Consider the following 14,462-nt stretch of genomic DNA (forward strand, 5'->3'; position numbering starts at 1 on the left):
GGACTCAAAGTTAACTGGGGTAAGTCAATAATTGTACCCCTATGGGGGGCATCAGGCTGGGAGGTGGTTGGTTCTAGTTTGAGGGTGGTGTGCAACAGCCTTTGATGCCGGAGGATGATGGTAACCCTCACCCAGGAAAGAAAATGTGATCTCAGCATTACCATGCTACTGACTATGGTGAGCTGTGACATGACATAATGGGATAAACTGCCACTATGCATGGCATGGTTGCAGTGCACCATTCAAAATGGCCTCCCTCCTTCAATTCCTATATATTTTATAGCACTTCCTGTACCTGCTTCCACCCACTTGTTTCACCTATTTGCAGACACAAATCACCAGTTTTCTCTGGCTGGGGAAAATACCCTGGGTCTCCTTTGAAAAATTTTGTTGCTCTCTCTAAGAGGCAGGGCTAGGCAGATGCCAGGTTGTACTACTGGGTGTCACAACTAGCTAAAATCAATAAAAGAATGAGTGTGGACAGGGGCCGCTCTGCTCATAGACTGGAGTTAGACCTGCTTCTTCTGTACTGCGTTCATACAATTATATACAACAAGTTGCCCCCTCATTCATTACCCCCAAACACACGTGTCACCATAGGATGTTGGTATGTGGCTCTCAAGTTTCATAAATGGGACCTTATAGGTATAGCCATACTGGGAGATGTCTGAGGAGCAGGCCACCTTCACTTCCAAGAGTTAGTGAATGAATTCCTCCTTCACCCCTCCCAGTTTTATCACTATCTACAACTACAGCATGTCCGGGAAGGTTATAAAGAGGAACTGAGAGCAACCCTCAGTCCAGTCCCTTGGAATGTACTTTAATAAATGACAATTTGGAAAAGGATGGCATCTTGCACCTATACAAATCCTGAGTCACCAAAACACCAGACCTGCTGACAAGCCTGAGGGCAAGGTCAGAAACGGACATTGATGCCCTTGATGATGAGGAGTGAACTGAGGTGAAAATGGCACCTAGACTACTAGCAATTTCCTTGTGCTTCTATCTCATACAATTTCAGTACTTATACCGGATTTATTACTCTCCAGCCCGGCTCTGGCATATGGGGTGTGCCAGGGGGCCCGAGTGCCTTAGGTGCTGTCTCTCCTCAGGATAAGTCTATAATATAAGCTGGGAAAGCATGGTAGTGAAAATTTGAAGGGAAGGGGACAATACAATTGGTGGGCTTGTGATAGGGAGGCCAATAACTCTAGATCCAAAAACAATACTGCTGAGCATCATGGATGCACTGGGAGTGGGAGGCCCCATGCTTTATGCTAGACCATCATTATGGCTTATTTGGTGGCAAAGAGAGACTTGACAAGACTCTGAGAAGGATGCGAGCCCACCATTGCATGAATGGATCAGGGGCATGGACCAGTTTGCAGTAATGGAAAAACTTGTGTACAAGGCTCGAGGTGTGTCCGAAAAATATGAAAGGATGTGGGCCCTTTGGAATCAATAAGGTCGGAACCTACGCTAACAATGAACCTATACCTCTGATACTGGATTGGGCAGAGTATATTAATGTCAAAGTGATTGACCTGCTTGTACTGACTAATTGGCACACGATTGTCTAGCCCATACAGCCGAAATTGCTCTGGGATAGGTTCTACATATAAACTAATAAAAGGCATTATAAAAACAAATAACATGTGCCCATTTTGTGTATTTTGTTGTTTAAGGAATAGTTCTGATTAACCTAAATATTCCTTATTTTGCACTTTTATGAATACTGTATAAAAACCAAAAAATATGCCGCTGAGGGTGATACAATTTAAACATGTAATGCAATGTGCTTTTGGGAAAACTAACACAACTTGAACATATAAGCAGAGAAGAATTTCTGTAGAATTGTGAAATAGATGCACTTGTTTCTCATCTATTTCTTATATTGTTTCAGATTTTTCTGTTTCTTCAGTGTGTTTCGATAAGGATGACAATCACTTTTCTTGCGATGCGTGATTAAATATTAGTTAAGTTCAGATAGTAGTTAAACTCAGAAACATATTTTGCTGCTTTTTCTAGTCTGCATCTTTGCTACAACTTCCTCAATTATATCTAGTTAGAATCTGTGAAGTGTACTGTTATCATTCAATCTATTGTGTGTACAGCCATTCTTTCTGAGAGTTCCTTTATTATTTCCAAATGGAGCTTTTGTTTTTCATCACTTGCATTGACAATAGCAGGGCAGTGTTCCTTTTTTTAGCCCTTTGTCTTGTGGGTGTGTCTAGCCTTATTTTTCTCTTGATATTTTATGTACAAGGTCACACATATAGGGTAATCACCAATTATCCTTAGAGGTTGACACAAATCTTTGGACTCAGATAGGAGTGTGATAATGTCCCAGCAATCAACGTTATCAATATCAAATCAAATAAACATCACTTTCAAATTTGGAGTCAGTCATTTTTACGCACCATGACCAATGTGGCCTTGAATCACCACACCAGTTTAATAAAGTTCAAACATTTATTACCCTTAAGATTAACAATGCTAAACTCATGTAAATGAAACACTAGACCAAGGCCCTCATTACAAGGCTGGCGGTCATCAGACCGCCAATCTCGCTGTGGTGGCCTCACTGCCGTGGACCTGATGGTAAAGACCGCTGCATTACAAGTTGTGGGGTTTGGCAGAAGCCAAACCATTAGAACATTGCCTGGCTAGCAGTGAGCATCTCCAGCTTGGCGCAGGCCTCAGCCTGCTGGCCAGATTACGAGGCTGAAGACCACCTGGAGTTCTGTGGCGGTTACCCCGCCATGAAAATCCACAAAAACCCTGGTGGTAATGCACCCGGGGACAGGAATCCTCATTCCTGTCACCTGCCCACACATGCACACATGTCCCCACACCTCCATGCACCCATCCACACACTTCCATACCGCCCCACACATCCACACACTTCCTTACACCCCCTCAACCGTACGCATCCATCCAAACACCCCACCTACCCTCCCCCTGCACAGCATACATACACTCACTTCCCCTCCCCCTGATTTGCATACAAACACTCACTCCCCCCTGCATCACATACATACACTCACTCCCCCGTGCACCGCATACACACACTCACTCCTCCTCCCCCTGCACTACATACATACACTCACCCCCCCTCTCTGTACCGCATACATACACTCACTCCTCCTTCCCCCTGCACCGCATACATACACTTTCCGGCTCTCCATGTTCACTCACACAAACACGCACCCCGTCCACTCACACAAACACATGCACACACGCATCAACATACACCCCCACCTCTTCCATCCACAAACACTCACTCACCGTCACCCCATCCACCAATAATCATTCACACAAGCATCCCTCATCCACAATCATTCATACCCCCACCCCCTCTGCATTGATGTACACCCCCAAACCCTTCCACGCATGCATACATTACCACACTCCCTCTGCCACATATGCACGCTTGCACACATGCACCCCCACTCACTCTCTCACAAACATGCACTTATACACCCCCATTCGCACACGTACACGCACACACCACACACATGCACCCAACACTCCCTGCCCCCCCCCCCCATTTCTAAAGATCACCTTACCTTTTCTGGCGAGCCAGTCATCCGGGAGGTGATGGGTCCTGCTGGTTTTGCACCACCAGTGCCACCACACCAGCAAGGTGGAATTTTTCTGGCATGGCGGTGCTGGCGATATGGGGGGTCGGCAGACTGCTAATACTGACAGTCTGTTGGGTGCGGCGGCTTCGGTGGTCTTTCAAAAAGACTGCTGCAGCCGGAATAATGGCCCAAGTGAAAAAAGTACAAGAATGACACTGGCTGACCAGACCTTCAAAAGAATCTTAACCTAGACAGGATATTTATCATTAAACATTCAAGAACCTCCATGCAGAATAAAAACAAAACAGATGAACGATGGAAACAAAATATATTTAGTTATCGCAGATGAGTTGTTTACAATCAAATTATATAAAACAGTCAAATTTAGAATTAGACATCCTTTACTATTGCTCTTATTCGATAAGCATGTTTGAGCTTCATGCAAAAAGAAAAGAAGACAAAAATTAATTTGGAAAACATCTGATTATGGCGCTAATCAAAAATAGCAGTTGGATTTGCTAAAGAGAGAAAACATTTGGTTATACCTCTCCTAAATGGATCTGCAAGCAGCAATGTCTTCATCATTGGAGCATCTTCTAGTCTTCTATGTTGGGCAATGGCATAATAGGGAACAGTTCAGTAATATTTGGCCTTACTGCATCTGAACAGACAGAATCATGACAAAAAGCTTAGAAAACAGGAACACAGCATTTCACTAGCTTAGAAAGGAGGAATTTGTAAACAACTGAGAACTGCAAGGAACTGAGAGGAACCAAACTTACATCACCTAAACTTGCTATAGCAAAGTCCTATAAAGCCAATAACTAGAATGCCATTGGTGAGACTATGGGGTTGTTTTAGTGTTCAGCCAATATCTACTGATCCATGTTTCAGAAGTATCTTTTCTTCATTTTCTGCATTCACGATTGGCTCATCTTCTTTTACCGCAGTCACCAGTTTCCTCAGTAAAATACAATTGTCACAGGTTATACATGAGCACTGAAGACCATTGTTTCTGGGTACACATTATCTCATCCCAGAAAGACAGATAAATGTTAAACATTAAAACATAACTTTTCCACAGTAAGCAAGTCACAGAGGACATTGAAAATCTATTTCAACATTATGTGAGGTCAGCAATATGTGAATAATTAACATTAAGCGTCTAAAAAATTCTGAGATAGAGAACATTGCAGAAGCCTTTTAAAAGGTAGCATTAGCTTTTAGGCCTCTATGTGTAGGCCCACATTCAATAAAACATGTCATTCACATTTTAAACCAAATATTCATTAAATTCATTTACATCAGTGTTCATCTTGATCCATATTCATTATAAAACATTTCTCCATTAATCATCCTTATTCATTGTTAAACATGTTTTGTTTATGGTGTTCACCATCTTTGCCACTTTACACGTTGCACACTTTAACTGCATTGGTGCGGGCCATGACCAAGGGCCGATGCCAGGGAGGGGATTTAAAAAATCCTCCGGTGATTGACCAGAGAATTTTAAAAAAATGTATTACCCATCAGAAGACACAGAAGAGCTTTGTGTCTCTACCTGAACCTCCACCCACCCCTCTGTCACGTGCTGACGTCACAGTTTGTTTTCCCCACCGGAGCGGGAAGCAGAGGTAAGGCCGCTTTCTGCTCCGGTGGGGAAAACAGGTCCAAAAGGGCCTCCCCAGCCTTCAGAAGGGCCTCGTTTGAAACGGGACATTCTTCCCTTTCAAACGAGGCCTTGCTGAAAGTGTTTCCTGGGCATGGATCTCAGACGCGCTGCGTTCTACGCCCAGGAAACCCATCTAGACACCTGGGATGTCATCTGTGGGGGTTGGCCCCCTTGAAAATGGGGACATTTGGGAGGTGGGGTCCTGCCACCCCAGAGGTTAAAATATATATTTTAAAAAAATAAAAAAAGGATATTGATTGGTGAGTCAGCTCTTCAGAAAATGGACACACCCCCCAGCTTGGGCCAATTATTTTTTTAAAAATAAGCGTGTTTACCCCTGGGGTAAAAAAAATGTTAAAAAAAAAAAGAATAAAAAAAGAGGAAATTCCCCAAGATAACCACACAACTATTTACAAAAATCTCTCTCTCTCTCTCTCTAAATAAATAAATACATATATATATATATATATATATATATATATATATATATATATATAGAGGGATACACTCTCTATAGAGGGCGAGAAACCTCTCTCCCCCCCCCACACACACACATATATGTATGTGTTAACCAAAATGATGCTGCACTCCCAACAGCTTCGTTTTCATTTTTCAAAATTCTATTTACTTCCAAAAAATCATTCAATTGGCAAGTTACATTTCAGCTTCCTTCCAGACACTACTACTCGTTTCAACATTTGTCTTCCTCTTGTCCAATTAGCAAAGGATTCTGGGTGACAGAACCTGGTCAGAGCCCCACGGTCACCCCATTCTATATTTCCCTAGGTGTCTAGTTTTGAAAAATGTGTGGGTTTTGTAGGTTTTCCCAAGCACTGGCTCAGCTAAGGCCAAAATCCACAGCTAGGCACTTTGCAAAAAACATGCCTGTTTTCTTTGGGAAAATGTGATGTGTCCACATTGTGTTTTGGGGCATTTCCTGTCATGGTCACTAGGCCTACCCACAAAAATGAGGTACCATTTTTATCAGGATACTTAGGGAAATGCTGGGTGGAAGGAAGTTTGCGGCTCCCCTCAGATTCCAGAACTTCGCAGCACCAAAATGAGAGGAAAAAGTGTTCTTTTAGTCCAATTTTGAGTTTTGCAAAGGCGTTTGGGTGACAGAACCCACTGAGAGCCCCACAATTCACCCCATCCTGGATTGCCCTTGGTGTTTAGTTTTTTAAAATGTATACGTTTGGTAGGTTTCCTTAAATACCGGCTGAGCTACAGCCCAAAACCCACAGTTGGACACTTTCCAAAAAACACGTCAGTTTTCAGTGGAAAAATGTGATGTGTCCATTTTGTGTTTTGGGGCATTTCCTGTCACCGGCACTAGGCCTACCCACACAAGTGAGGTACCATTTGTATGGGAAGACTTGGGGAAACACAGAATAGAAGAACAAGTGTTATTGACAATTGTCTTTCTCTACAATTTTGCCTTGCAAATGTAAGACAGTGTGTAAGAAAGAAGTCATTTTGAGAAATGACCTGTAATTCACATGCTAGTATCGGGACCCCCGAATTCAGAGATGTACAAATAACCACTGCTTCTAAACTCCATATTTTATGCCCATTTCGGAAATACATAGGTTTCCTTGATACCTATTTTTCAATCTTTTTATTTTACCAAATAAATTGCTGGATATCTGGTATACAAAGAAAACCCATTGCAAGGTGCATTTTATTTATTGGCTCTGGGCATCTTGGGTTCTTGATGAACCTACAAGCCCTCTATATCCCATGAACAAGAAGGGTTCAGCAGACATAACAGTATATTGCTTTCAAAAATCAGCTGTAGTTGTAAAAAGTTACAGAAGAAAGCATAGATAGAAATGACTGTTTTTTATAACTCCCTTTCTATAAGAAAACGTTGAAGGATCTACACAAATTACTCCTTGCGGAATTCAGAATGTTGCCTACTTTTCTAAAACACTTAGCTGTCCGGGATCCACCATTGAATTCATACCCATTTCTGTTACTAACTGGAAGGAGGCTGAAAGCACAAAAAATAGTAAACATTGGGTATGTCCCAGTAAAATGCCAAAACTGTGTTGAAAAATGTGGTTTTCTGATTCAAGTCTGTCTCTTTTTGAACACTGGGAAGATGGTGATTTTATCACCGCAAACCTTTCCTTGATCCTATTTGCAGGGAAAAAAACAGATGCTTTCTTCTGCATCACTTTTTCCCATTTTTTCCAAAAAATCGAATTTTACCTTTATTATGGTTAATTTATTGGTCTTCTCTAGGGGTATTCACAAACTCTGGGTGCCTTTGGAATCCCCAGGATGGATGTTGAAAAAAAGGAAGCACATTTGGTGTGGATAGCTTATGTGGACAAAACGTTATGGGGGCCTAAGCGTGAACTACCCCAAATAGCAAAAAAAAGGGCTCAGCACTTGTAGGGGGGAGGGCCAACATCTAAGGGGTTACATGCACATTAATTTCAAATTGGATTTTTAATACTCCCTTTATTATTTTAATTAGTACATTAATACTTCAAAATTGTATTAATTAACTTGTTCTCTAACAGTCTGTTAGTGGTTCTTTCTATGCCCTGGCAAAATTCTTGTAACCTCCTTAGTGGAAATTACAAAAAAGCATTTGCCACTATTATTTAGAGTGAAATGTTTGTATGCATCCATTTTTGAGCCAAAGATGCATGTTTTGCTACTAAACAATAGCGCTACACAACAGGTGCTCGCATTCACTTCCGAGCTAAGGTTTTTGTGAGAACAATGTCCCAGCTATACTTGGTGTAATGGCATAAACAAAGGCATTTTGCATAACAATTGTAAAGCAAAATGCCAGAAATCATGCAAGATTGAGCTGGTGCAATTTTGTCCATGCCCAGTTATTTCTCTGTTGTAATCTGGAAGGTTTGGTTTTACATTGTTAGCTGACTCTTTCCACAAACCCAAATATGCAATAGCATTTTCAATTTAGTAAATATTGATATATTTGTATTTCGTATTGTATTTTTAGTACCTCGGACCCACAATCTGCATCAAGTCCACTCCTAAAACTAGTTTAATTATTTCACAAATTATGAGCCTACTAATCCGGTTAGGGTTCAGACCTATGAATTCATTGGCCTTATATGTATTTATACTCCTCATTTTTCAAAGCATCTAGAGCTTTGGTTCTTAACTCGTGGTCCATGGACCCCCGGGGTCTGCCACACCTAATCAAGGGTTAGCTGCTGCTTAGAAAATTAAATATTTTTAGCAGAATAGTGAAGCACATCTACAGAAAAAAATCAACATTGAAAGCTGAAAGTTTTAAAGTGCTTCAAAATGTGTAGGAATTTGAAATTTGAAAATGAAAATGTATCTGGTGTCCTTATCTTGATTCATGGGAGCAGTAAAAGAATAGGAAACATAGTCCCACATTTTAACTTTGGCGGTAAGTGCCGCCTGCCACCACAGCGATGGCTGCCAAAAGACGATCGCCGCGGCTAACATCCGTCCGCCATAATATGACCACAGTTGGATTTCCGCCACAAGAAGGTCAGAAATCCGGCTGTGGCCATGCTGGGGGACGGTGTTAAGGTGGTGCTGCTACCACCAGCAGTGCTACGCCAGTAGATCGCTGCCAGCCATATTATGAAAAAAAATATGTCCTGGGGGTGTTCTGCTGGCGGGCGCTGCTGGCAGTAGCAGCATCCCGTCCCGTCCCCTGCCAGAAGACCCCCTGGATTCAGGTAAGTCAGGTTTCTTCCAGGGGAGGGGGTTAAGGGGTGTTGTGTGTGTGTGTGGGGGGTGATGAATGTGTGAGTGTGTGCGTGCATGCGCATGAGTGTGTAGTGTTGCTTGCATGTGTGTGTGTGCATGTGTGATACTGTGTGTATGGAGGCAAATGTGAATGCCTGTCTGCTTGTAAGTTGGATGTGTGTACGGATGTGTGCGTGAATGAATGGATGCATGCATGTATGAATGCATGTATGCCTGTGTGAGTGAGTGTGTGAATGTGTGGTGTGTGCCTGCGAGTGTTTGTGTATGGGGGGAGGATTTGAAGGTGGGAGAGTGGATGGAGGGGGGTTGTATGGGGAGTGTTAGGGGGGTTGGGCCTCTTACCAGTGACAGGGCAGCAATTCCCTATTACTGGTAGGGCCTACCACCATGGTTTTCGTATCGTTCTGAACACCATGAAAACCATGGCAGTAGGCAGGGTCATAATGCCGCCGGTGGGACAGTAGCGACCACCGGGTTTGCGATTGTTATCTCCAGCCCGGTGGCTGCTACCCCCATGGCGGTCGGTGTGGTACATTGGCGGGTTGGCTTAAGCCAACCCGCCATTGTCATAATGTGGTGGTACTACCCCCACATTTCCACCGACCGCCGGGGTCATAATGACCCCCTATAATGATCTAGAGTGAACAGTTGGTGAATAGAGAACATGCATTAAGAGCAAAAAGACAGAGCGATAAGTTGGAGTGTATCATATTGCTTCTTCTTTTAGAAATAAAGCTGCTTTTTTTTAAATCTCCAACATTTTAATTCTCACATATTTTTTTATTTCTTTAAATAAAATATTTATAATTTGAGTATTTGGTTAAGATATACATGTTTCTGTTTTTTGTGAATTCTTTTGATGCTAAAATAGTAAAACATGCTTGGGTGACAAACTGATCTGGATGCATTAGTTATTCATTTGGGGTCCACAGAAGTCAAAAGGTTAGGAACTGCTGATCTAGAGAAAATGTGGGCTGTGGAGATTACCACTGGAGATGCAGCGTACAGTGATAGGCAATCCCTGGGAAAGAGTGGGTGAATTAGCCTAAACTTTGTCATGACTGCAGTTACTTAGGCCCAGATTTGATAAAAGTGAAGCACCACTTTTCTTGCACCCTTTTGTGCCCCCCCTAACGCCACCATGTGTGCGCCATATTAATGATACGTAACACCATGGCGCAAGTTAGGATCAATAGCATCTTAATTTCTGACACTATTTTGGTACTTTGCAGGATTAGTGCCAAAAATGTTGGCGATAATCCTTCAAAGTACATAGAGGCCAATTATTAAAAAATGGCATGAGTCAATTTAGCGCCTGCTCTGAGCTTGTAAATTTACTGCGGCATTTTAGCTAACTTAACGCCACATTAGTGTCAAAAATGTATGCCAAAGTGGCGCGAGTTGGCACTAAGCCCTTAATTTTGGGCCTTCAAATAAAAGAACATGGGGGGGCTGCACAAACTTCATGGTAGTGTAAATGCCACCATATATACATTCCTTTCTCTATTGGACGCACCTATTTCCTTCAGCTGAAATAGAACATTGGCTTCAGTTGTGAACAGCACATGGTCACCTTCAACATCACCCTGAGGGATCAAGGCATACTCAGTGGATATTACTTGCAAATTCACACTTCATACAAAACTTTTTCTGTCAAATAAAGGTTTCTTAAGATGAAAAATGTGTATATTATGACACCTTTTATTTGAAATCCTCCTGGTCCCATTCTTATTGGGTTGGGGAGAATGCATCAGAGGTTTTATCATCTATCCTGAATATCAGATTAACCTATTTGTATCACAGCTAAATGAAACCTACATTTCTAAACAGGGATCCCTGCATAAAGATATCTCTGTGCAGCCTTGCAGTCTTGTAGTCCCTCACATGCACAGAATGGTTACAGCATGATAATAGCAGTGGAGGCTGCCATCCAACCACAAAATGGATACAGCATATGCAGCACCAGCATTGTTTCAATCTCCATTCATAAAAGGCGTAAGGGAATGCAGGGGTTGTGATAGTGTTTGATGCAAGTGTATCATAGTATGCAGTGGTGTCATTCTGTGTGAGATGCTGTTTAGAGGTGTGAGTTTTGTGAGACATTGTGTGAATTTCACAGGTTGTGATGCTTTAAAGATGTGTATTGTATTATATGTAGATGAGCTGGTCTGATGGGATGGAGTCAATTAATCAATCAATTTTTATAGAGCGCAACTACTCACCCATGAGGGTTTCAAGGTGCGGGTGGTGGGTCTGTGCCTCGTTCGAAGAGCCATGTCTTGAGGTTCTTCCTGAAGATGGTGAGTGATGGGCTTTGTCTGAGGTGCGTGGTCAGGTCATAGCTGCGAGCTGGAGAAAGATCTTCCACCTGCAGTAGTTTTCCGGATGCATGGGATAGTGGCTAGCGCTTGCTGGACAGAGGGGAGGGATCTTGTGCTTCATGGAAAGAGATGTGATGGTTCAGGTAGGCTGGTCCGATGTTGTAAAGGGCCTTGTAGGTGAGTAGTTTGAAGTTGATTCTCTTCTCCACTGGGAGCCAATGGAGGATACTCAGGTTTTGGGAGATGTGTTCCTGACAGGGGAGGTTCAGGACGAGTCAGACAGCGGCATTTTGGATAAGTTGTAGCTTCCTGATGTTCTTTGTTGTGGTGCCGGTCTAGCGTGCGCTGCAGTAGTCGAGCTTGCTTGTGACCAAGGTGTGGGTGAGTATCTTGCGGCAGTCGACCGGAATCCATTTGAAGATTTTGCGAAGTTGCCAGAGGGTGTGCCAGCACACACAGAGGTGTGTCTGGTCAATGATAGGAAAGAGTGCAGGATGATTCATAGGTTGTGGGTGTGGTCAGTCAGAGAAGGTGGGGCGCTGAGCGATGTGGGCCACCAGGAGTCCTCCTAGGATGAAATGGAGTGATAGCGTGTATTACATTATAGATGTATTTACAAAGCCCTTCAATCCCTGATGATGTACTACAGTGCACTGGCAGATGACCAGCCCATCACTCTGTGTACTTGCTTAAAAGGATGCTGGATTAAAGTGTGGCCTTTGTGAAGGTGTTCAGTTATCATTTATGATCAGAATGATACTCTTATCCTGTCACCTGGTATTGTTCGTAAGCCTATAGGGAGGAAAAAAGAATAAGTGGATGATTGAGCTTTATATTATTGTTGTGCCTGGCTAGAAGGGTAGAAGGGTCAATAGGTTGTGACTTCTGTTTATATGGCAAATGTTGTGACATGCGTGAGAAGAAATACATTGTATCTCTCAAGTAACTTGGATGACGTAGCTGCATTCCGAAACGGAATGCAACAAACATGGTGAACGATAGGTGTACATTTGGTCATTATTACCTAACTTGTGTTGGAAACAGGTTCCAGTTCTTGGGTATGTATAGTCGCAAGTCTCCACTTGTGGGCTATTTGATCTGTTTGTGAAGTTCTGTATCATCAGCTTGTTAGTTTTTAGTTGCGTTTGGTTTCCAAGTATTCTTTGATATTTCATTTCTTTGCCAGGAGAAATGTCTGTAAAGTTGCTGCTTTATGGAGAATGATGTGTCTCTTCTTTTTGAGGAATATTGTAATCAACTAAGGTGTCAATCTAGAGCAAAACGGAAAAATTGCTCTCGTAGCTCTGCCTGGATGAAGTATGAACTCTTGTCACGGATGAGTGTGCTGGGGTGGTGATGTGAGTAAAGCCGTCTGTGAAATTGTACATATGTTTGTATAATGTGTGTTTCATTATGTGTATCGGCATGCTTGATTTCACTTTGTGTGATTTCATAATGGTGTGTTTGTTGACTTGTATGATGGTGCAAGTGTGCGTTAGTGCGACAGAGGTCATAAGGCAGCGTTGAAGAAACCATAGTAACTGTTGAGAACCTTCATTAAAGTAAAAACAAAAAGAATGTTCTTAAGTTGCTTGCTAAGCATGATAAAGGACATGTAAACTGCAAAATGTTTGTGTAATCGGAAGTAGGCTATACAACATAGGTAACATGCCAAATGATAAGGACCATAGACTAGATATGGGTTATGTGCTGGATGTCTGTCTGTCTGGAATACGATTAATAATACCACAAAAAAGAGAGAAAAAATTGGCTAATAACAGGCGCCTCGATGCAATATCACATCCATCATTGCTGTAACAACAATAGCATCCCTTGTGCTCAGGCAGCTGTTATTTATACCTAAGCGCCTGGTTCATGCAGTCTTTTCCGACAATTCATGCTAAGAGTTTATGTTCCTAATACGAATTAAATTGATAGATTTCAGTGATTTTTCATGTGCCTCTCTATCTATTTTAATAACACATTGACTCCATTACGGGATTGGGGCCAGGTGTAGGTAGCCGTTTGCATGGTGCAAACTGCGAAAATCGCAGTTTGCGCCATGCAAACAGCCTAACGCGATGCTCATTCCCAAATTGCTAGTCGGTACCGGCTCGCAATTTGGGAATGCGAGTCGCAAATAGGAAGGGGTGTTCCCTTCCTATTTGCGACTCGCATCGCAATTCAGAATTGCTTTGTGACCGTGAATGCGGTCGCAAAGCAACTCTCAGTTACCACCAGTGTCACACTGGTGGTAACTCATTCGCAAAAGGGAACGGGTCCCCATGGGACCACTTCCCCTTTGTAAATGTCGACAAAAATATTTTTTTCAGAGCAGGCAGTGGTCCTATGGACCACTGCCTACTCTGAAAAACCGAAACCAAATGGTTTCGGTATTTTTTTCATTTTGCAACTCGTTTTCCTTTAAGGAAAACGGGCTGCAAGAAGGGAAAAAAAAACTGCTTTATTTAAAAAGCAGTCACAGACATGGAGGTCTGCTGACTTCAGCAGGCCACCATCCCTGTGAGTGCAGGGACTCGCTATGGGGTTGCAAAATGCGACCTACCTCATGAATATTGATGAGGTGGGTCTTTGCGACCCCATAGCGAGTCGCAGACGGTGTCTGAGACACCGTTCTGCATCCGGGATTGGGACTCGGAAATTGCGAGTCGGACAGACTCGCAATTTCCGAGTCGCAATCTCGGAGTTTCCTACATGTGGCCCTAAGTCACCTTTAATTTGCATACTAGACTAGGGGTGAGAAAATGTTCAAAGTATGCAGGCACACAAGTGTTCTTATTTATAAAAACAGGGATATGTTCAGTGGCCTTTCACAGTAGCATTCTATATGGGGTACTGGTAAGGCTGCCACTGCTTGCCAAAGCCCATGTTTCTTATCCTCCCCCCAACTGCAGGAGTGGCTCGCGTGGCTGGGTGGGAGGGGGCGGAGGGCATGGGAAAAAAAATAAAATAAAAAAAAAATTAAAAAAAACGTACCTGCTTTGCTCCCGCACCGCGCTCCTCTCCCGCCGCCTGCAGGCACAGGCTCCCAGCCAGTCCTGTGCCAATCCTGATGCTGCTCAGAGCAGCGTCAGGATTGGCTGGGAGCTCACAGCCAGGGTGCTCCCAGGCAGACTGGGAGCCTGTGCAGGC

The sequence above is a fragment of the Pleurodeles waltl genome, chromosome 3_1, assembly GCF_031143425.1.
Source record: "Pleurodeles waltl isolate 20211129_DDA chromosome 3_1, aPleWal1.hap1.20221129, whole genome shotgun sequence".
Taxonomy (NCBI): domain Eukaryota; kingdom Metazoa; phylum Chordata; class Amphibia; order Caudata; family Salamandridae; genus Pleurodeles; species Pleurodeles waltl.